The sequence below is a fragment of the Pleurodeles waltl genome, chromosome 4_1 (assembly GCF_031143425.1).
Source record: "Pleurodeles waltl isolate 20211129_DDA chromosome 4_1, aPleWal1.hap1.20221129, whole genome shotgun sequence".
Taxonomy (NCBI): Eukaryota; Metazoa; Chordata; class Amphibia; order Caudata; family Salamandridae; genus Pleurodeles; species Pleurodeles waltl.
In genome coordinates, this window is record NC_090442.1 from 530,919,204 (window position 1) to 530,944,865 (window position 25,662).

The following is a 25,662-nucleotide window of genomic DNA, read 5'->3' on the forward strand; positions in this document are numbered from 1 at the left end:
AAACATGACAACATTGGATCATACCCAATTGGCCTATTTAATTGACTTATAAGTCCCTGGTACAGTGCACTATATGCGCCCAGGGCCTGTGGGTTAAATGCTACTAGTGGACCTTAACCTTGTCTCAGGCCTGCTATTGCAAGGCCTGTGTGTGTAGTTTCACTGCCAATTCGAATTGGCATTTAAAAGTACTTGCCAAGCCTAAAACTCCCCTTTTTCTACATATAAGACACCCCTAAGGTATGCCCTAGGTAACCCAGAGGGCAGGGTGCTGTGTAGGCAAAAGGCAGAACATTTACCTGTGTAGTTTACATGTCCTGGTAGTGTAAAACTCCTAAATTTGTTTTTACACTGCTGTGAGGCCTGCCCCCTTCATAGGCTAACATTGGGACTGCCCTCATACATTGTTTGAGTGGTAGCTGCTGATCTGAAAGGGGTAGGAAGGTCATATTTAGTATGGCCAGAATGGTGATATAAAATCCTGCTGACTGGTGAAGCTGGATTTACTATTACTATTTTAGAAATGCCACTTTTAGAAAGTGAGCATTTCTCTACACTTAAATCTTTTTGTGCCTTCCAATCCACATCTGGCTGAGTTTCGTTGACAGCTCCTTGGGCATTCACTCAGACACACCCCAAACACAGGATACTTAGCCTCACTTGCATACATCTGCATTTTGAATGGGTCTTCCTGAGCTGGGAGAGTGGAGGACCTGCCCTCACACAAAGGATTGCCACCCCCCCTAATGGGACTCTGTCAGACAGGATTGAACAGAAAGGGGACCTGGTGCACTTCTAAGCCACTCTTTGAAGTCTCTCCCACTTCAAAGGCACATTTGGGTAAATAAACAGGGCCTCTACCCCTACCAACTCAGTCACTTCCTGGAGAAGAAACTTGTAACCAGAACCTGCATCCTGCCAAGAAGAACTGCCTGGCTGCCCAAAGGACTCACCTGACTGCTTTCTGTGAAGGAGTGTTGCCTTGCTGTTGCCCTGCTGCCTTGCTGCTCTCTGGCAGAGGTGAAGAAGTGCTCTCCAAGGGCTTGGATAGAGCTTGCCTCCTGTTCCCTGAAGTCCCAGGACCAAAAAGACTTCATCTCTTGAAGAAGGACTCCTTATGCGGGGAAAAGTTCACTGCACGCCGAACCGGAACGACGCAGCCCGACTGTGCAACAAGAAGATCGACGCAAAGCCAGCATAGTGATCGGAAGTTCCACGCACTGCCCACTGGATCGACGAACAGCCGAGCCGGAACGACGCAGCCCCACTTCCAGAGAGGAATCGATGCAGCGCCTGCCATATGGTAGAAAATTTGACGCAACGCCCACCAGATCGACGCAGCTCCTGTGACTTCATCCTGCCAGCGCAGGAAATCTACGCACCGTCCCCGGGGCATCTGAAAACCCCACAACCCGAAGAGAATCCACAATCGAATGCCGGAAATCGACGCACAGCCGTCTCTGCGTGAAAACTAAATGACGCATCGCCGTGTCCTGCCCGAGAAATCGACACACATCCCTTTGCCCTTTGTCTCCACGCATCTCCTCCTCTGCAGTTCTTTGCGGAGATTTTTCACACGAACCAGGTACTTTGTCTTTGAAAGAGACTTTGTTTACTTTTAAAAGACTCAAGACACTTTACATCACTTTTCAGTGATATCTCTACATTTACTTATTGCATCTTTGATCCTTTTGACCTGCTTTTAACCAGATAAATATTATATATTTTTCTAAACACTGTGTGGTTTATTTTTGTGGTGCTATATAATGGTATTGTATGATTTATTGCACAAATACTTTACACATTGCCTTCTAAGTTAAGCCTGACTGCTCAGTGCCAAGCTACCAGAGGGTGGGTACAGTATAATTCAAATTGTGTGTGACTTACCCCGACTAGAGTGATGGTCCTAGCTTGGATAGGGGGTAACCTGACTGCCAACCAAAGACCCCATTTCTAACATTGATGATCAGCGGTGGGATTAGGACTTGTATTTGTGCAGTGACATACAGTAGATAAGTATTTCAGTACCTACCCACTGTTGAAAGTCAACTTGATTTTTATCTTTTTTTTCAATTTTGTTTTTCCTGACACTGTTTTGACCTAAATCTTCACTCAACATATCTCAGGCTGGGTCTCAAGCAGGAGATTTTGACCTGGCCCTGTTGGAGACATATACTGTCAAACACCTGAAAGGGTTTTGCAGGGATATGGGAGTACCCACCCAAGGTGCTTCCATAAAGGAGGAATTTCAAATGGCGCTGAGGGCCTGGGCAGGAGCCCATTCAGAGAAGGATACTGAAGAGGAGGAGGAGCTAGAAGATTACTCCCCAGAGGATTTTTGCCCTCAGTGGATAATGTTACCACTAAAATTGTGCCCCCTGCCAAACCAGGGAGCAGTGTCTCTGATCAGGGACTGACCACAGAGGAAAGGAGAGAGGAGAACGAAAGTCATTTGCAAATGGCAAGGCTGAAAATTGAAGCTCAACATGAGGAAAGGAGAGCAGAGAGAGAAGCAAAAGCAGCTGAGAGAGCCTTAGCTGAGAAAAAAAGGTTTGTTGGCTCATGAACTGAGTCTCAAGGAGCTGTAGATCAAGGCGAGACAGTCTGAGTCCAGCAGTGAGGGTGGCAGCATACATGCAGGACCTGTTGGGGAGAAAAAGGTTTGCATACCCAAGAATGTGGTGCCAAAATTTGTGGTGGGAGATGACATTGACAAGTGGCTGGCTGCCTATGAAGTTGCACTAAGGGCCAATGGGACCTCTGAGGAGGGTGGCCTTGTGGATTTATGTACCAGCATTGGGGAAGGACACACTTCTTACACTAGCTCCACAAGATAGATATGTCTATGCACCCATGAAAGCCACTTTACTGGCCAAGTTTGGGCTGACTCCTGAGAAATACCATCAGAGGTTTAGGGACAGCGCCAAACTTTGCACACAAACTTGAGTAGATTGTTATGATTTCTCCAATAAGGCACTGGATGGATGGGTGCTGGGCAGCAAAGTAGATGATTACAAAGGGTTATATGACTTGATTCTGAGAGAGCATATGTTCAGTATTTCTTTTACAGAGTTGTGCCAGCACTTAGTAGATAGTAAGCTAACTGATCCCAGGAAGCTTGCCGAGGACGCGGGCCTCTGGGTTAGCTCCAGAGTGTCCAAGAAGGCATCTGGGGGGGTCACCCACAAAGGTGGTCAGGGTTCCCAACAGAAGAAACAGGGGGGAGAAAAACTTAAAGATAAGGAGTTCTCAAAAGGCCCCCAAAATAATTCCCGGGGGACGGGGATGGTAACCATTCCTCTTCTAGATTTGGGAAGAAGCCAGGGTACTTTGATAAAACATTAGGGAAGTTCATCCCCAAATGCTTAGAGTGCTACCAGCATGGGCACTATAAGGGCGACTCCCAGTGTTCCAAGAGAGCACAGTCCACCACTGGACAGACACCTGGGTTGGCTAGTGTAGCGCTCGGGGGGAGACAGGCGCAGTTAGCTTTGGGGGGCAGACAGAGGTTTCCCTAGTGTCCCTGGGAGAAAGAGAGATGGTGCCTAAAGCCCACATGCCGGAAAATACTTCAAAGTATAGGCAGTGGGTCACCATTGATGGGCAAAGGGTGGAGGCTCTGCGTGACACAGGAGACAGTATGACTACTGTCAAGAGTCAGCTGGTGTCAGCAGAGCAGATAGTCCCTAATACGTTGCACCAGGTCATAGTCGCTGACAATCGTGAGAGTCATCTACTTGTGGCTCTGGTTCCCTTTGAGTGGGGGTGGAGGTCTCTGGTACTCTGAAAGTAGCTGTGAGTCCTGCCATGCCTGTATATTGTCTGTTAGGCAATGATCTTGAGCATACTGCCTGGAAGGAGGTAGAGCTCAGATCCCACCTGGAGATGTAAGGTTTGCCTGAGTGGGTCTGCATGACCACAAGGTCCATGGCTGCCCGGGAAGGGAGTCAAAGGCGTCTGGAGCCTGGAACAATGGCCCAGACAGCTGCAAAGGGGAAGGGCAAGAGGCGCGGGAAACCCACCTCAGATGTTCCCACGGTAGTGGACGGGGCCCCTGAGGAGGAGGAGTCCCCTGAGCCAAATGGGGAGGACATAGCTGACCTGGGCAACCTACCTGAACTTGCTGGCTGGCAAGTAGAGGGTGGGCCAACCAGGGCAGAATTCTGCAAGGCGCAGAAGGAATGCCCCACCGTTGAGGGTCTGAGGCAACAGGCCACAGCCCAAGCAGCAGGTGACGCCTCTGTCACTTACCATATCTACTGGGAGATTGACCTCCTTTACAGTGAGCCTAACATTCGGGCCCTGGGGCAGCACATGTGCTGGTGGTCCCCCAGTGTTACCGGGCCTTCCTACTGGGTCTGGCTCACAACATTCCCCTGGCAGGACACCTTGGCCAAGACAAGACCTTTAACAGGCTTGTCACCCACTTCCATTGGCCCAGAATAAGGGTAGCCTCAGATAATGTCTACAGAGCCTGCCCCACCTGCCAGGCTAGTGGGAAGACAAGGAAAAAGCTTAAAGCTCCCCTGCTCCCACTCCCCGTCATTGGCACCCCCTTTGAAAGGGTGAGCATCAACATTGTTGGTCCCTTGGACCCCAAAACTGCCTTGGGCAACAGATTTATCCTGGTTTTGGTGGACCATGCCACCCACTATCCAGAGGCAATCCCTCTGAGAACAGTGACTGCACCAGTGGTGACCAGCGCCCTGCTTGGAATATTTACCCTGTAGGATTCCCTAAGGAAGTTGTGTCTCACAGAGGCACAAACTTCATGTCTGCGTACATGAAGTCCATGTGGGATGAGTATGGGGTGACCTACCAGTTTACCACCCCTTATCATCCTCAATCCAATGGGCTTGTTGAGAGATTCAACAAGACCCTTAAAGGCATGATCAATGGCCTAACGGAAGCCATGAGGCATAAGTGGGACGTCCTCTTGCCATGCCTGCTGTTTGCTTACAGGGAGGTGCCCCAGAAAGGAGTGGGGTGCAGCCCCTTTGAACTTCTCTATGGTCACCCTGTCAGGGGACCATTAAGCTTAGTTAAAGAGGGCTGGATGAAAGCTCCCAAGACACCTCCCCAGGATGTGGTCAGCTACATGCTGGCCCTCCACAACCAAACCCAATGCTTCTGGAAGCAGGCCAAGAGTAACCTTGAGGCCGGTCAAGACGTGATGAAGGAGCATATGACAGGAAGACCACTCTGGTTGAGTTCTTACCTGGAGACAAGGTTTGGGTGATGGAGCCAGTAGAGCCTAGGGCTCTCCAGGACCACTGGTCTGGCCCATTTGAGATTAAGGAGCGGAAAGGGGAGGCTACTTACCTAGTGGATCTCAAGAACCCTAGGCATCTCCTAAGGGATCTCCACCACAACAGACTCAAACCTCACTTTGAGAGGTCTGAGGTCATTATGCTCCTAGTCACAGATGAGGGCATGGAAGAGGAGAGTGAACCTCTACCCGAGCTCCTCTCTGCCAAATAAGGTGATTGGTCAGTGGAGGGTGTCATTTTCTCTGACTCCCTGACTCTAGAGCAGAGAGGAGACTGCTATGAGTTGTTAGAGCAGTTCTCTTCCCTGTTTTCCCTTACTCCTGGACTTACCCATCTATGTGTCCATGACACTGACACAGGAGACAGTCCCCTGTGAAGAACAAAATGTACAGGTTGTCGGATAAGGTGAAGGCCAACATCAAGGAGGAGGTCTCAGAGATGTTGACCTTAGAAATCAGAATATCATGTGCTCAGCTGCCACAAAACACTGCCACTTTTAGGTGCTAGTGAGGTACTGCTAGCTGGCCGAAAGGGTTAGGCCGACAGTTGTGACATGGTGTGGAATTGGACTCAGTTCCACACAACCTGGTGGTGCTGCCGCCCGAATTCAGCAACATCATTGATATAATGAGAGCCTACACTACCCTGGCTCAATGGTAGCATTTAATTTACAGGGCCTACTTGTAAATGAAATATACCAATCAGGTATATGCCAATGAAACCATGTTTAGGGGAGCGAGCCAAAGGCCAACATGCAGAAATCCAGCAAAAAGTAGAAAGAGGAAGGGAATATATTGGGGGTGACCCTCTAGCGAGCGCCATTTCCAACAGGCATGCGATATTGAAGCCTCAGAAGCCTACTGATTCATCCTGTAGAAATCTGTGGAAGTGAGCACTACTCTCTTTCAAGGTTGTAGATGAGAAGTACTTTCCTAAATTCCAGCAGTTTCTCAGTGGATATATAGGTGGAAGGAGTGGACGTCAGAGGTGACGAGTGTCTGTGAAGAAAGTCTCAGCACAATGGTGTTTCTTGTGTGACAGGGCCTGGTGACTGTTTTTTTGTCTACAAAGGGAGTCTGCCATAAATGTAGATGTATTTTAAATATCTGCTATTAACCAGGAACTAATACATTAAAATATCACATTTAATTCATCAAATTAAATGTGTATTAAATCAGTAATGCATGTAAATATATTAATTTAACTTGTAAAAACATTTCCTACCCTCGCTAACAGTTTTATATTTATTTAATATGTAGTCAATTTTATTGAAAGTTATAATTTCAATATATTAAAATTATTTTTCCATTAAAAGTTTAATTAGAATTATAGAAATTCATTATCAATGTTATATACATATAAATACATATACACAAATAACTATAAGAAATTAAATTATTTAAATAATTGTAATAATTGTAATAAAATACATTTGAATAACATTTTAGTTCCCTACCCCAATTGTTTTTCTAGGTGAGTGAGTTATAGTTACTGTGAGTGGCATGTTGAGGTGCTTGACCTGCTCCAAGGCTAGGATGGAGTACATGTACACCTCTTTTGGCACCTTCAGGGCTGAGGTAACTTTACAATTGCAGTTTGTGAATGGTATTACTCAGTTTTGGTGTGTATTTGTATTAGCCCTAAACATCTACCAGTTAGTAGTAAGAATTCAAAATTTTGCACCCACTATCCATTGTCCCTCCCACATTTACACTAAAAAGTACTCCAATGGAACCGGAGATATCCACCACCATGGCAGAGCACTCTGCACCGAAAAGATAAAAGAGGCAGATGTCTCTTGCCATAGGTTTGTAAATAGCATTTTGTAGTACATGAGTAGTACTACTCTGGTACTACATTACATTTTACAAAATTCTATTATACCCTTTATACAAACATGAAACATTGATTCATCTGTCATAAGAATCTTGTTCAAATAGTATATATAATATTGAAGTTACGTGATCATTTACCTAGGATAATATTACTGTGTGGGGGCCGGAGCTTGCCCCTTGCGAAGATGGCCATGAGCTGAGAGAGCTCTCTCACCGCCTGAGCAAATAACCCCCAAAACCTACAATTATCCTCTCAGAAAGCAGGACTCAGCAGTAGCCCTGAGCTTTTGGCTCACTGTACAGCATTGGGCAGTCTCTTGTGGAGTCGCCCGCAATCCGACGACAGAGACTACAGGCCCGACCTCCTTGTGTGGCCTGAATCAAGATGGCTGATGGCACCGGAGGACTCTGGTGAGGAGACGTGTAGCCAGGAAAGTGAGCATGGACGGGGCCGAGGTAAGCAGGGTGGAAGAACCCCCACCTGGAATCCAGTAGTGGCAGCGGCAGAGCTGTGACCCGTAAGCTGGGGGCTACTGATGATGGGGCAGTCGGTGGTGTACAGGGGCTGTAGAATAGAGAGGCCTAGTGGACCTGTGATGAGGCTGTGGAGTGTTGGCAGGGGCCCGGGAACAGGAGGGCCGGCTGCACGGGTGCCTGTGGGGGGACAGGTGTGACTCTCCCAGTGATTGGGTGGCTGCGCTGCCTGCCCCTACAGCCTGGACGGTACCTCTCTCCGGTGGCCCTGAGGAGAGAAGGGTGAGGGCCTGAGCGAGGACATTGTTGCAACTGGTAGCAGCAGGAGGAGAGGAGCAGGAAGCTGGGGCCGTGTTCAAGGGCCACACCCCAAAAACGGCGCAAGCAAATAGCCTAAACAAATACACCATACGAATGTTGGCACCAGGGGGTCAGATGCTGAGTAATGAGGTAGGATCCCATAGTGAAGACTCAGTGACTAATGGGGAGACCTCATTCATAACCATCATGGTAGCCATACAAGAACTTAGAGGCTCTATTTCACCCCTGGAACCTAAATTAGACGTAGCCAAGATTGATGTCAACCTCCTAAGGATGGATTTTGGCAAGCTGTCAGAGAAGGTGGGCTTGCCCGAAACAAGCATAAAGGGGATGCTGACAATCACTTAATGCATGGAGGAGCAGGTTTGACCCCTCACCAAGAAGAGTTCGGAGATGGAGGCCAAACTTGAGGCCCATGAGAAACAACGTGAGAGTGGGGGGGTACAGGAGGGCATGGAGGGCCCTAGAACAGAAGACCTGGTTCTGAGCAATCTAAAGCCGAAACAGTTGTCTAACCTCTTCTCTGTGGAAAGGGGGCACCGAATGCCAGGTCCTCCCCCAAACCCGGGGGCCCGCCATGCACGATAAATGCCAGGATCCTGAATTACAGGGACCGCGACACCATCCTGCAAGTGGCTAGATCCTACAGTGACTTAGGACTGGATAACGCTGTTATTCACTTCTTTCCAGACTTCACCCTCCATGTGCTGTGCCAACAGAAGAACTTTGAGGAAGTCAAAAAAGCGCTGTGGACCAGGGAAGTGACATATATGATGCTGTTCCCAGCTCGGCTCAGAGTGGTGGCCGGTAGCAAGACCTGGCATTTTGGGTGCCCAGAGGAGGCATGGGTCTGGCTGGAGGGATGGAGAGTGGCCGGAATGAAGCAGAGAGATTGCGGGAAGTCCCGGCCCGAGGCAGACAGGGCAAAACCAAGCGCACCGAGCTGGAGACAAAGGAGGTGCCTCTCCCAGACAGAAGCTTAAAACGTATCAGGTAACAACCCCAGAGGTTTATGGACTCTAGGACACCTACTGCTTGAGAATCCCTCTGCTGATAAGGGTAGACTGAGTGGGGAGCCTGGAAAAGACTCCGCTGCATAGTGACCAAGTGCAAGATAACTCCTCTGCACACAGGTACATTAGACATTCAACCAAATTACATCCTTACAACGCACATGCAGCGGCACATCCCCACTGCAAAATGTTTTATTTAGGGCGACAGGTGCTCTGCAAGTTGGGGTTGTTGGCAGTATTGAACCCACAATGCAGGGTAGCTGGGAGGAGGGAGTTGTGGGAATCAGTTTTACTCTTTTTGTTTCTGATGAGAGTTCTATTTGTTTAACCTAGTTCTTGGGCATTCTGGGTTTGCAAAGCACAGTTTGGAGTGATGATGATCCTCGAAAGGGAGGGGGGTGAAATGCCACTTAGAGTGGATATCTAGCCCCAGCACTATAGTAGTACTAGAACATGGCAATTGCAGTACAGAATTCGATCATATGGTCATGGAACGTCAATGTTCATGGCAGCAAGATCAAGCGTACACTGGTCTTGCAACACCTAAGACGTCATGCACCAGATATTATCCTGCTACAGGAGATACATCTCCGAGGGAATTATCATAAGGCACTAAACAGATTTGGCTATATATATTCATGGCGCATGCTAAATACACCACTGATTCCAGGGGCATAGGAATATTTGTTAAAAAATCTGTCGCTCTCATCCCACATCAATTATGGCACAATAACAATGGGCGGTATGGGGAGTTCTCTGGAACCTTGTAGGGAATCACTCTAAACATTTGCTCTCTGTATCTCTCCCATAGCCTACAAGAGGTGACTTTCCCAGAGGTTGGGGACCTGTTACTGGGACTACCCCCTGGGATCCTGATCTTAGGGTTGACCTAAACTTAACTAAGGACATCAGAATAGACAGATCTGGGGGACCCGATAGCAGAGGGGGTGGCAGACCGCTATCCCAATTTGTGAGGGCGCTGGGTATGGTCGACCTGAGGAAAGACAGCAACCCTCAGGCGAGACAATACACATATTTCTCTGCTGCTCACGGAAGCTGCTCCCAGCTGGACTACATTTTCACATTGAGCAGTCATGCTTCCCGTTTCCGGGATACTGTCATCCACGCGGGGGGTCACACTGGCCCAATGACGAACTTCTCACTGCCGAGCCGCCTAGATGCCTGGAGCCTGAGGGATAGGAAGACCCAAGACAGGCTAAGAGAAGTGGCAGAGCTCTACTCCGGGGATCTCTGTGATTTACAGTAAACAAATCAATAACACTCTGGATCTACTGAGCAAATTGAGGGAGGCATGGGAGGACGATTTGGGAACCTCAGGAGATGATGAATGGGAGGGAGCTCTCAGAGGCACCCAGGGAAATAGCCATGAGGGCCAGATTCCAACTAATCCAGTTAAAGATCCTGAATAGATTGTACTATTCTCGTACGGTTCTACACAAAATTGTTAAGGCGGCGAGTCCACTATGCTTGAGAGGCTGTAATGAAGAGGGCACAATCATACATACACTCTGGGGGTGTCCCTTGATACGGGAACACTGGTCCAGCATAGCCCGGGAGATGTCCCAGATCGCCACACTAGAGATCCCTATGCATCCTAAATGGTTCCCACTGGGAATTTTGGGAGAAAATACATGGCCCAGATACCAGGGAATCTGGTTTAGGGTGGCATCAGGAGTAGCCAAACACAACATAGCGAGAGCCTGGGTAGGCATTGCCACCCCTCGAATGATAGAGTGGTAGCTCGACCTGGACTGGTGCCAGAGAGCTGAGAAAGCTATATATAAAGAAAGGGGATGCCCCAAAAACTGGGAAAAAGTATGGGAGATTGGGCATCTGTCAGAGGTGGGGGAGGGGAAGTGGATCTTCAGGGCAGTCCTGAGAATGGAGGCTAAAGGTTGAGAGGAGTTTTCCTTCAAAGGTGAAGTGGCCGTAAAAGCGCCATGAATGTTTTGTTGGCATATTACGTGGAGTCATGAGAAGTGTTTTGGATTACTAAACATGTACTCTCCATGCTCCATTATATATAACAGTGTGAACCCTCTACATTAAATAATAATGAAAAGATTTCTTAAAAAAATATTAATGTGTTAGGTGAAATACAATATAGGACACTTGTTGAGTATAATTTTGGTCCCCTATTTCACAGGACCTGAACGTTACATTTTGAGATAACGCAGCCTGCCAACTAGTGGATAGCTCAAACTGGTGTCAAGTCACTGTTTCCACAGGAGCATTGTGCATCAATAATAGTCAAGTCCTACAATGTAAAGAAAAGGCACGCATATTGCTCTAGTGTAGGTGATTTCTGTGTACATACTGAAAGCAGGAAAAGCCTGTGAGCAATAGTTCATACAGTGTCCCAGGTGTACAAAGGGCACCAACTTTTTCTTCCTTTGGGGCTTCTTGGAATTAAAGAAGGGGTTCCAAATGCTTACATGTCCCCTTTTCCAGTATGGATCGTTTTAGTGCTTAATGTGCGCTACACGATCTCAAGGATTCCTTTCACTTCTTTGCATAGGTGAGTGACCTGCCCCATGCAAAGAAGGAATTTTTTGCCTTTGTACCCACACCTTATTGCAGATGAGAGCACAGAGGCAAAAAGGCCATCAGAAGATGAACTGACTGTGCACCAGATGGAAGTTCAGCACAGTCTGTGCACCCCAGAAGGGCATCCTTTAGAATGGGGTCCCAGGGATCCCACAGGCCCCCTCCTGCAGGAGAATCCAGTCACTCACTGCACTTGCCAGCACGAGTATCTGTAGTCCCACTTTAAAAAAGAGGCCAGGTCACTACCAACAGTGAAAGGCAGATTGAGGGCTTGAAACAGCCAGTACGTCTTTCATTAATATGCCAAACAGCACATTTGCTGTGATAGGGTGCAGGTCTTAGCCTATTGCACTCTATCTTAATGCAACCCTGGAGTCATCATAAAATAGGGACTATTTTAGGAGATGCAGTGAATTGGAGTGGAATAGTTTTGGCGGGCCAAATACATAGAAGTACTGCTTCTTTGAATATCGATCTGACTAGTAATCATTTGTGTACAATTGTGTATGCATGCTTTGCAGCATAATAATTTATCTGTACAAACATAGGAAATCCACTGTTATGAAGTTTACAGAGCATACAATATTATCATTTATTCCATGCTCTGTTAGTTTCTCTTGACATAGAGCTGGCTGGCATTTATAAATGTATACAACGGAGCCAAAGAAAAAATATGTTTTAAGTTATATATGCCAAACTGACAATAATATTTCTGACTGTGCAGTTACACGAAATTGTACATGAATTGTGAGCATGTAACATTTAAAGGCACCCATAAAACATGTTGATCAAAGAACCTTTACAGCGCAAGCTATGTGAAATATACTCATCCTTGCTTATTGGTGCATCAGTCACCACATCATGACACTTCTTGTAGAGTACAATTTTATTTTGAATGGATCTCAAACTATTCCCTCACAGCGACAATAGTCTCAATAGCTCTTCTTTTGTGTGATCTCCCACTGTTACAGGATGACTCTCTTCACTTGTGTTTATGTATTATTTCCCCAAGAACATACTCAATGCATATGTAAAGTAATTTATAATACATTTAACTCTCAACATATCTATAGCTTGAACAGAATGTCATACGTATTGCTGGATGTGTATAAAAATGCAACTCCTGCTTAGTTTCATGAATGTGGGGAACGGCCTATCTTAAAATATTCCTGTAACAACACAAACCCCTGCTCTCACAGGTGTTGAAATTTTAAATTACTCTATAAAATCTAACACTTGGGTCTTACTCATAATAGTTTTGCAAGGTCAAGCTTGCCAAAATTTCAAGGATGAAAAAAGAATGGTAAATACCGGTAAATGCAGATTTTGGTGTTGTAGGCAACAAAATCTCTATTTTATGCTCTATTTTCATAGGAAAACTCATAGCTGATACTTTTATTGCATAAAATAAATTACAATCATCAGGGTACCTTTCTTTATTGGGTAGGATAGATAATACACCCATAACAAAGAAATTGTTAACATGGTCTTTGTATCTTACCCCTCACACCATGTGGGTAGCTCCTCTAGGCTGGCCTGGCACCTACCAAACCTAGACATGTTTGAAACTTTGAGACCCAAAGGGGGTCAGGGAGGTGTGACATGTGTGCATCCCACTACAGTTTAATACTCAGAATGCTTGAAAACAAACGTTCACTAGAATCCAGTGAGGGAAAATCCCGGAATCTGCAGGGATCCACAAAATTATTCCATCCAACATTCCAACACTTCTTCTAAGAATAGCTGTACCCAACTTGTGTAATTGGCCCTATCGTCCATAACAGGAATTGCCACAAAATGCAACAAGGATACATCAAGACTTTACCTTACAAATTGACCCATTGTTGCAATATGGGTGGCTGAAGAATGCGAGCCCAAGCTCGACTGACACCCAGGAAAACTAACCAAACCGAAACAGTCCTAAAAACTAAACACCCAGGCAGTCCATGATGGTGTGACATGAACGTTTTTCATTTTGGCCTTCTTACCAAGAATGCCCTGCAAACATCAAACATTGGCTAACGGAAAAGGTTTTCCTCAGAATTCTGTGAATGAAAGTTCCAGTACCTGTAGGCATCTACAAAATTCCTACCACCCGGCATACCAACACTTCTCCCAATAACAAGAGCACCCCACTTGTGTGGCCGGCCCTATCACTCGCAACTGGTGAGGCTCCAAAACACGAAAAAGATGCATTGAGAATTTACCTTCCAAATTCATCTACTCAGGTGACATGGGTAGCTGTGGCATTTGGGCGGGTACTTGGCCGACTCACAGTAAACCTACCAAACCCCAATTTTTGTGAAACCTAGATACCTAGGGGAGTCAAGGGTGGCATGATTTGCATGGATTCCACAAGGCATTGTTACAAAGAATGGCCTGCAAACTTCAAATATTGGCTAAAATCACAGATTCTGGAAGCTTCAGAGATCCACAAAATGCCTGATACCCAGGGTTCCCACAGTGAAAATTGTATTCCGCTTGAGTGGCTACTCCGATCACATGTGACAGGAAGCAGTCAAAACACAGACTTTATGAAGTCAACTTGGTGTCAATGATCTCTTCACATGGGTATAGTTATGGCAGCCCCAATGAATTACGTTAGGTTCACCTACAGAGGGGAGATAGAGTTTCAATCATGAAAAGTGGGAAAATGTAGATGGTAATAACTTGACCATTAAATTGAAGTACCTAAGTTTTCTGTGAAATAAATAAGGGAACTATAGCCATTTGTGAACCATTCTGGGTAACAAAATGTGCTGGGATCCATACAAGACACATTACCCTGGATTCCCCTGTCTAGGTTTCAGAAAGGGGTTAAGACATACACAAGATTGATAGGGGTGAATGTATGACACATGGATTAGCAGAGAGGTGGTAAACCCTCCATTCATTCTGCTTCTCAGAAATACTGTCTGGTACTAAGGCAGGATGGTGACTGATGCCAAGAAGTTTAAGCACCCCACTCATTAATTTTCTCACTTTTTTCATTATAGTCTAGTGTGGTTTTAGTTTCCCTGAGGGTCTGATGTGGGTGTTTTCCACCTATCTGCCTGTTTCAGAGAGGTTAGAAAGCCCACCACATCATCAAGGAAAAACATGAGAAACAGAGTGGGTGCAGGGTGTGTCCATTCTTTCACTTCACTGCATGCTCCCTCACAGGGCACCAGGCAGCATTTCCCCCACCAGATAGATGCAGAAGACAGGGATTAACATCTCTGTGATAGCCCACATGTCAAAACTATGGCTAAGGGAAAACAAATGTCCTCTTGCTTTCCATTTGGATGGGCCCTGTGTCAGTAGAAAGGTAGCTGGGGATTTAGGAGTGGGGGTGCAGCCTGACGTAGTACGGGCCAACTCCCATCCCATTCTTTTATTTACAAAACACTATAAGCTTGATTTAGCTCTTGGCGGATGGGTTACTCTGTCGCAAACCTGATGGTTATTTCGTCCACCGTGTCACATTTACCATAGGATATAATGGAATCGTAATACAGTGGACTGGCTATCCGTCACGTTTGTGATAGAGTAATCCCATCCGCTAGGATCTAAATCAGGCCCTATATCTTTAACATCCAGTGGGCTTTCTGCCCCCTTCCAAAGAGGGGTAAAACTTCCAGTCTCATACCCAGAGAGGCAGAAATACTACTAGGACATAAGGAATGGGGGGAATGAACAGCCCCTATCCCATCTAAAAAGAAATCCCTGGCATCCAAAGGACTTTCTGCCCTGGGGGCAGATTAGGGTAAAGACTGATGGGACCTGTAAGGGTTGGGGTCAGGCCCAATGACAGGATGGACCACTCCTACCTCATTCCTTTTTTAATAAGTATAACCAAAGCGAGAGTGGAACATCCCCACTTTGTTCAAAAGAAAAGACATTGTCTCATGGCTAGTGGGCTTTCTGCCGCATTGTAAGGGCAGACTGAGGATAAGGTCCTCAATAGGCTCCTCACTGGTGCAGTGTTTATTTATGGGTGGAAGTCAGGCTCAATGCTAGGGCAGGCTAGCCCCACTCCGTTGTTTTTTTTAAACATAATCCCTGGTGTCTAGTGAACTTTCTGTCACCCCTGGTAATCTTCTAATATGTCCCCTGGAGGTACAGGAAGTCTGTTAGGACTATTTGGGGTGGGGGCATGACCCATTATGAAAGTGGTCCACAGCCATCCCATTTTGTCTTTAAAAATAATACATTTCCTGGTGACTAGTGGGTCTTTTGCTCCTCAATAGGTAGAGCAGATTGGCGACAATCCTACCCATTTCACCTTCTGTTAAGAGCAGTTTTAATGTATTATATGCCAGGATCTGGCAAACAAGTCACATCAACCTTGTTTCTCTGCAAGTTTAGGGAAGTTTAACAGCAATCAAACTGAGATGAAATAGGGCAGATATACATTCCTATTTGTAATGGCTACTATTTCTAGGAGAAAAGAGTCTTGCAAAGAATGCAACACATTTCCTTACCTCCCATGTAATGACCAAATTATCAGGTTCTGATCCAACCCCTTTGACACCGGACGGATTTTTATCTGGCTCTAAAATGGAAACATTGTCACAATTAATTTAATTACATTTGACACAAAAATACATTTGTAGCATTTCTAGACAGGCAAATACTGACTTGTATGCAAGCTTTATGTATCCTTACGGTGGTGTGCTCTAAGAAAAAATGAGAACTAGCCTTACTTACAAACAATGAAAACTGTGTTTGATCTAATGGGCATTTGTAGTGCCCATGGGAAGCAATTCAGTGATAGAGTTGCAATTTATATCTATAGAATAACAATATCTGCTGGAACAAAGGTGTTTTACATACCTGCTGCTTTTGTAACATATCTTTCTGATATATCACTGGGTTGACTTCTTCCAATCTCATTAACAGCGATCACACGGAAGGTATAGCTGACAAATGGGGACAATTTTAATACTGCTGTTGTTTGGGTTCCTGGGACTTCAGTCTGGTAATGCCATACACCAGGTTCATGTAAACCATCTTCATACTCAATGATGAAATCTACCAAAGGTATTACATTTGGTACAAGTGAATTGATGGAAACTCTGACAATTCAACAGACTGTTCACATTACAATGACAGAAATAGAAATTATATAATCAGCTATAATTATTTGTAAGCATCAAAGAGGCTCATTGAAATGAAGTTCATAGTTAATGAACAGGTTGCTGCAGCAAAAATTTAATTTCTCACTTTAGTTGCAGGCAACAGAGAACAGGACAGCTGTTTCTCTTTCTGGGTTTCATTCACCATCATGTTTGAGGGATACTGAGATCCATGACAGAGTATAAGCTCTCGAAATCACCTGTTAGTATTTGTAAACCATGCACCTGGGTCGCTGTTTGCTGTCCCAGGCCTCGTTCACTCCTTTTTTAATGTGTGAAGGCAGCTCAGGACATCTAATAATGGCCTGGTGCCCTGTTCACTGTAGGGCACAGAGCACAGGAACTGATGTCAGTTGTCTTTGGTCTCCAAAATACTTTTTGAAATGAGTACTAAGGAGGCTCAGGACAGCTAACAAATGTGAATTAATCTGCGTTTGCAAAATCTGTATGGGAGAAGCTGTTAGTTGTCCAATGATTCAATCTCCATCAAAAAGAGGGTGAAGGAAGTGTGATACAGGTGACAAATGCCCTTTAGCAGTATTCAAAATTGCAGGCTTTCCAAGGCAGGGGAAAGGCAAAATACTCCCTACCCTACATCAAGATGTAGGGAGCTATGAAATCCACCCACCGTTTGGTAAGCAGGACAGGCAGGCAAGGCACATAGCTAAAAATATAGCCACCAACCCTGGACAAGACAGGGTATGTGGAACAACATACATCAATTCATGGGCAATTCAGAGGGATAAAAAAACCCTGGGCCCTTGGGCAGCGTTAAGAGCACAAACTACACTACACTCGTGGACAAAGTAAGGGAGCTAACATAGATCATGCTTACACCCAATCTTTGGCTAACTTCATACTAGAAGTAAAAGTGTTATACTTCACCAGTGGACATAATAAAGTAAATGCTTTATTAAACTCTTTTATCAGCTTCATCGGGCTTGGTGACCTATCCCACCAAAAACAATTGAGAAGTTAAGGTTGACATGGGTTTCGATATTTACCAGAAAACAAAACCCTAAAAACATGTGAAAAGCTAAAGTTCAGTTATTAACATTATCTTAATACTCCCCATACACCTTTTACACTTTCAGACATTATTTCACACATAAAAGACCATATGACATAATCTGGAATATCACTAATCAAATCATTAATAATTACACTTGGATCCAATCTCACTTTTAAAATGAAAAAAATATGTGGAACACCATCATACAATACTTAAAGTGCATTCACTCTATTGAATGTGAGAAAAACTCTTAAAGGTAGAGTTGCAGCACCTTAACATAACAGCAAACCAGAAAAATGAAACAAATGTTTAACTCCTTAATGTCAGACATGTTCATAATCATATACATTTTTACAAACACATACATGCAGACTTTTATTCACATCGCATTGCCACATTGGACACATGATGGAAGGGGTGATGCTTAAGGTTGCAGTACTACTTTAGATTTTGTATTTTGCAACCAGAGATTAACACATTATTCTTAGAGCTATTTAATTCATGGATTGTTCTGAAACAGCCATTGATAATTTCAAATAGTTTTCATTGGAGGCAGTGAGCACATTTGATACAGCCTGACATAGGACATTATACTAACAGGGAAATACTTTTGATGACAGCCTCCTTGGGTTGTAGTTGAACATTTAGGACAGCACTTTTTTTATTCTATTTAGCAGATAATTACACACTTGAAATTGGGCTGTTGTTGTCGTCTCCAGGTATCCATGAAAGCTGCACACTTCTTTCCTCGTGCCCTGTCAACTGTAAGTCAAAAGGCTGGTTTGGATGATCTGCAATTGACACACAGATGTAGTAAATGAATGATTAAACATTCTGGTAGATTGCTTCACTAAATAGCGCACCATTGTATAGTTTTTCTGCAAAAAAAGTCTGAAGCATACAAAGAAAAAAATAGACTAAGGGGGTCATTATGACCCCGGCAGTCGGCCGTAATATGGAGGAAAGTACTGGCAACAGGCTGGAGGTACTCTCCTCCATATTATGACAATGGCGGTTTGGCTGAAGCCAAACCGCCAATGTACCCCACTGACCGCCACAGCGGTAATGGGCGTCACTTGACCACCAGCGGGATTATGACCCCGTCTACATCCATGGTTTTCGTGGCTTCCTTACCACCACGAAAACCATGGCGGTAGGCACTGTCAGTGACAGGGAATCCCTTCCCTGTCACTGATAGGGGTCTTCCCCACCTCTCTCCCCCCCCCCCCACAATTTCCCCCGCACCTTCTTCCTTTCCAGATAATGTTTTTTTAAAGGTATTATAGGCAGTGATCAAAAATACTCTGTTTATAATTATCCAAAAAGTGTCATATGTGGTATAGGTGATGAAATGATTACCCTCTCTCCAACCCCATTGATGTTTGGATTTACTTCTTTAGATAGGTTGTGAAGATAAATTCTGGTGATCCCAACAAACTTGTTGTGAGTTCTGCCCCTTTCTTTGACAGGGCCTTGTATTTCAGAAATTTGACACATGGGAAAGGGATGATTTGTAAAGTGGTTTTCGGTTGAAAAGAAAGGGGAAATCTTTTTTATTTTGCTTACCCATTGAGAGTTGTCTTGAAAAATGAATATGATGAATTAGCTGTGCCTGTTGTTTTCTGTGGTCAATGGCTTGTAGATTAGAAAGTTGTTCTGTTTCTTTTCATAAACCAAATAATACTATGCACTGTTAGGATAAGGGCATGGGTGCTAGCCAAAGATAATAAAAAAATGTATCTAGTTCCAAACATTCTTCAGAATCATGCAACATTAGAGAATCTTTGGTATTTATTGGCAAACATTGAATATATTGTACTTGTCAAAAAAGATGTTGATTCTAATTTACTTTACTTTGTTTTTACCTTTCACTAATGTTTCCCTACCATTGACTGCTTAGGCATCTCTCAGAGCTCACTGCCTGTCAAAGACCTTTACACTGAGACTTTTCACTTTATGGTTTGCACTAAAAAGTATCTTAAAATGTTGATTAATATCAACTTTTCTTCACATGGGTATAACTTTATCCTGATTTTGAGAGAAACTCTGGGTAGACAATGCCTACGTTATATATGGATGTGCTAAATTTGAATAATTTGGTTTTGCATTATTACATGAAATTCTGGCAAAACTATGCAAAATTACATGAAATGGAAATCTGTCAATATCACGCAATATATGACCTATGTCAGCGTGCCAATTTTTTACATGAGAAGGTGATTTACTCAAAAAAGTGCAATAAAAAGCAGCGTTAACAATGGTTGCCAGTGTTCTGTTGTTCCCACACAGTCATTGTACATTTTTTGAATGAATGTCGCATTTCTGGAAGTTTTGACACACACATGTCTGAAGGGGGATTAAGGTGTATTCGAGAATTCCCCAAAATAGGCGTAATGTGAACATTTCTAAATTACACAAATCATGCCAGAGTAATTTCAATTTTACCCAGGCCCAAAGTCATGGTGCTTTTTGGTATATTCACAATAAAGTGAGAGAAACATCTGTAGTGGATGTGGAGTTCAGCAAATTAGCCATTTTGATGACAGAGTATGAATAGTTAAAAGATTCTAAAGTGACAATTGTGCTCATTTACTTGTCAAAATGATTACAGAGAAAATGCCCTTGGAAATCGCTTGTATACATGCGTTTTTCAAATACAGTCTGAAATTCTCATTGTTGAGTACTTATTCTTGATGGAAGAATCTTCTGCAAAGGTGGGCTATATGTGTTTAAAAAAAATGCAAAATCTTTTTTTATGTTTTGTATGCAAGAAAGAGTTGTCAGTTTCTCTACACCTTGGCCATGATTACGAGTTAGCCAAGTAAATCTGACAATGTGGTTTTTCCGGGTATCAAATTTACTGTATGTGTGTTACCACATGCACATTTTTGGTAAACATCATGTGGTGAAACATGTAATCAAACTGAGCAAAATTTCCACATAAAAGCATGAGGTAATTTCACTCCACCTGACTCGTAATCAGGGCCAAATCTTCATTCAATTCACATCGCCAAAATTGCTCTAGGAATGTATTTTTTTATAGTTTGGTCCAAAGGATAGTTGAGAGAAATGCTGCATCAGTCACCATGATGGCCAAAGAAGATAAAGATTTGCTCCAAGCTCAGTACTATATCTATACATACACGTTCATACAGAAAAATAGGGGGGTTTAATGTCAGGCCTTTTTTTGTCACTGTTCTGTTCGAATGTCATTTACACTCTGTGTCCATCCATGACAGCATTTAGCATACAGCATGGAGCAAGGGATCAGCCCACTTCATCATTTAACATTATTGCCCTGTGAGAGATGCCATTTTGCCTTATTACATGTGCATATCCACCTCAAACTGAGTGTCCTTTAGAACCAGTGATGGTGGGCCAGTTCTTTAGTTTTCCATTTTCTCCTTTTCGAGATTTCCTATCAATTATTTCTTTCTCCTTTTTGTACTCTGGGTTTTAGAGCATACTGCCAGGCCACAGGCAGTGCTACTGGTTTGCCCATTTGCTTCTCTTTTCAGCGGCAGTGTGCTGCATCTCACACACCCACTGCTTCTAAACCAGGTGGCCATCTTGGAATGGTTTTGCCCATAGTGTTACCGTTCCAAGATGGCCAATGCATTGTTTCTACACATGACAGTCATGCTGGAACTACAGGTCAATGAGATGCTGTGTCAGGATTGTTATTTTCTTATTGCAGGCATATACCTGTGACATGTTTTATATTTCCTTCTTTATTATTTTACTTTGCCTTGCATATGTTTGTTGAGTTAATGTGTATGTGTTTTATTGTGGATGGGTAAATAGGTGAATTGGGGACTAATGGAATAATTTGTATTTGGGCAGATAGGACACTCCATCACAAACGTGATGGATATTCTGTTCCCCTGTATTAACAGGGCAATATATCCTATGACACTTTTAATACGGTGGACAGAATATTTGTCACATTTGTGTTAAAGAATTCAGTCCGCCGAAATATAAATCAGGCCCTAAGTCAGTGGGTCAACAAATGGATGCATGAGCACATGTGTAATGACTTGTTAATTTCTTAAACTAACCAGTGAATTTCATCAATAAGCTAGACCTATTTCAAAATAAAAAAAAGTGTGCTATGGGCAAACAGCTTTGCTGTTATATATACTGCTGTCCAAAGTCCATGCAGGAGGGGCTGTGTGCAAATAAGAAGTGCAATAGTAACAAGGCTGCATTTTAGGGATGCTTCAAGATGTGGATATATGAAACGCTGCATTTGAAGCCTCTGTTGCTCAGTTGCAGAAACAATGCGCAAATTAATAAACATTCTAGCTTTCCCTTTATAAAAACATATGCATCCATGATTGTATTGTTATTTTTATGAATGTATTTAAAAAAACAGTAGTGTCTTTTTACATTTTAGCACACTTTCTATATTTTTTCATTTCTAAGGTTCACACAGAAAAGCAAAGACTAATTACAGAATGTTGCACAAAAATATTTCCAAACATGTACACAAATACTTACCAACAACAGTAAGCACCACACAGGCAGAAACGGCATCTAGGGTTGTGTTTGCAATGCATGTGTAGGTCCCTTCGTCATCCTCTGTTACACTCATGATTGTCAAGTTGCTCTTTCCCACAATAAACCTATCAGTAAATGTGAAGTAAACCCAAATGACTCAGCAGCACCAACAAACAATGTCGTTGTTCAAAGTGCACATTTACTATAAATCATGCTTCGCACATTAAGAAGATAGAGCTCACTCATTAGACTTGTCCCAGTGGCATAATTACAAGCTCTATGTTCATATTTAAATATGCATATTCGAAACAGACCTAAACATTTATTTCGGAAGATCTCCCCCCCAAAGAAATCTCAGAGGTTTGCATGTAAGAGGTAGAGATAGATGCATGCTCAGAAATGAGGTATGTCAAGGTATGGTGTGAAAATGTGTACCAGGTCCTAAAGTAAGCAAGGAAAATGCCCATGACCCTTGGCTAGATAGCAAAGGGCAGCCATAAATGGGTTGCTGCATCCTTCTCACACCCTGTGCGCTGACGCAAGGTTTATTTCATCTCTGGTCCTTATGAGGAACACGTGTACTTGGAGCAACAGGGTTGAAGCACTGTGTTTGGACTATCAACTGACTATGAAATATCTCTGTGAACTACCAAATACCCCTTATTATGTTGCACAACTTAGTCACAAACCATGTTGCACCACGCTTTCTGCATCACACTTAAATCGCCCTTACTGATTTGTGTAGTACTCATCAATATTTTCATACTTGTGGGTGCTTGTACAGTTTGATATCTATACTTCCCTTGCTGCTTTATAACGTGAACATAACTAGGTTTTCTTATACTATGGGGCTAAGGATTGCTAGCTCCTAATTATGCTGATTGTTCCGATAAGTGATCCTACTGGAACCAATGTTATTTATATATATTTTAAAAATATCCATGTTCCATTGGGCTATCTCTGGTCTACTTAGGCTTTTATAGAAGCATTGCATGTGCCACTTTAAAATAAATGCTAAAGTTCACAAATATGTTATGTATGTCAGCTCAACCTCTTTTAAATGATGCAGAGTCAGAAAGTTCATAATGAATAGATTAAGATTGCTGGATGTGTACTAGGGGTATACAGGTCACAAGATGGTCTTATGTGGCTGGTGTGTTGGACATCCAAAGATGACACTGAATTGGACTGTGGAACCTCAACTCAAATATAAAATGATATGATAGGTGCATGTATTTATGCATTGCATATGAACATATTATTTTGTATTGCACAATATAAATCATAATGCATTAAATAGTCATAATCTGTAGAAAGCATAATGAATAATCACAAAATGGCTGTTCGAGGGAGAGAGAGTTTTCTTCAAGCTACTGAAAATAGGGGAGGCCCAACATAACATATTATTGGAGCCAATTATGCTAATTTCATGTATTTCCATTGTGCAAGGTTTAAATTCCACATTTTCACCTGAGTATAGCCTAAATAGGACAGAGACTATTCATTGGAATACAGTTGCCATGTTACAATCATTTTATGAAGTAATACAAGTGGTGCCATACTGACCAAGCCAAAATTAAAGTAATATAAACTCATTGCATTCATTCAACCACTTGTATTTGAATTCGGCTAAAATTCATTTATTTTTTGTTTCTATACATGAAAAAATGGCATGAGTCATACAAACAGGAGCGCTGCGAGTTATGACTTATTTATTACCATTGTTGGTGGAGGTGAGGAGTGGAATTAATACTCACAGTTGTGTCTCTTGTGAGTTCTGCTCCCTCACAAACTGAACAATGATAACAATTAGTATAGCAAATTTGGCACATTTACATATGTTTTGGGGGCCCATATTAGGCTGAGATCTAAACAAAAAGCATCAAAATTCTATACTGTGAGATATCATACTGTGAATGTGCATTAGACACATAACGTGGTGAGGAGAAGTTGAAAGTTAGACACATACCTCTCATCAGCTGGTAGCTCGTTGTTGTCCTTAAGCCATAGCGTTGTCAGAGTTAACGTGGGATCATGTTTAACTTCGCACTCAAATAAAACTCTATTGAATCTTTGAATGACTTTGTACTCTGGTTGCTTGATAATCATTGTTGGATCTAAAAGGCGAGTTATTCACTTGATCCATTAGATATCTTTAAACAACTGCAAACACTGTAAAAACAATCAGCTTAGAAAGAAAAGTAAATAAAGCAAAGTGAAACGCTGTGAAGAAATGGCTTAACGATCCTAACGAGTCACATGAACATGTTGCTAACACAGCCCCTTAGCCTGAGGGAAAGGCAGTGACTGGATGGGTCTATATCTGCTTCTATGTTCCCAGCTATTGTCTCAGTCTCCACTTCCTGTGGATGATGTCCTTGCTGACATGTATATTGGTAGTCATGTGTGCTCTGGTCATCACTGACGTACAACCAGGCCAAGTGGATGTGTCTGCTTCTGCCATTCAGCTACACTAGGCTACCCGGCCTTGTTGTGAGGTACATGATGACTGTGAAAGGAGGCAGTAGCAGGCCTGGATCATGCTGTGAGGAGCACTAAGGCATTTAAAAAGGGAGTTTCCCTTGTATTGTACAACAATACCAGAGGAATGGGTGGCAAAGTGTTGCAGACCTAAAATGAGTCTCTAAGCAAAGGCTTGTTCACAAAATTTAAAGAAGGGAGTCAGATCAGCCATTCCCAACATATAGATAGGACTTTCCTTTAGAGTTCTTCTGGTATAATATATAGAATTAACTCGCACAAACAGAAACAGACATTGGACAAGAAAGGAGGGTCTAAAGAAAGATACTTAAAAAAACAAGAGCTATTTCTTGATTCTGTTTCCTTTTTTATGTAGGTATCCTGAAACCCTCATGAACAACCTTTGGAACACTAAACTAAAAAACAGAGCCTCAGAGTAAAGTTCTACTGAATTCAAGGGCAGTTACAAAGACAATTTTACAAAAATAACACTCAAATAGATGAGAAGGTAAGTGGAAATTTTGCTCAATGCTACAGTCTAACAGAAAAGTAACTTTAGAAAAATATGTACATACATACATTAGAAGTTCACCAATATGGTCATGTTACAGGGATTAGCCATGTGGCAGAGCAACAAGAACATTTGGCAGAACAAAGGACAGACTTCACACTACCTTCTGTGACTTGGGGGTGTCTAATTGGGTTGACAAAATCTGCCCCCATTAATTCCCAGGGTCCTCGTACACTTTCTCTCTCCAGTTCCAGCAAGGGGGAAAAACAGTTCCTGACTCTGCCAGAAGGAAGAAACCTTATCAAAACATACAACTGATTTAAGGAAAGTGAGAAGAAAAAACAGGTACCCACTTTTGATTCAGGGATTCCAATAATTTTTACTGTAAAATGCAGAAGTACTATAAAGGGAAGTGGGCAAAGGCTGTGAAAGTAGACACGATTGTTTGGGAAAAATGCACCAATCACTGGCTAGTGAAGAGTCTAAGACTGGCACTTTACCACCACCTCCACTAAACACTGGGGACCTATGAAAACTACATACAAAGAAGAAGACACTGC

General features: G+C 43.2%; 1 pseudogene; it reads right to left on the reverse strand.

Moving 5' to 3' along the window:
- LOC138287170 (neuronal cell adhesion molecule-like) overlaps positions 1 to 25,662 on the reverse strand; it is a 246,893-nt pseudogene that overhangs the window by 150,306 nt on the left and 70,925 nt on the right.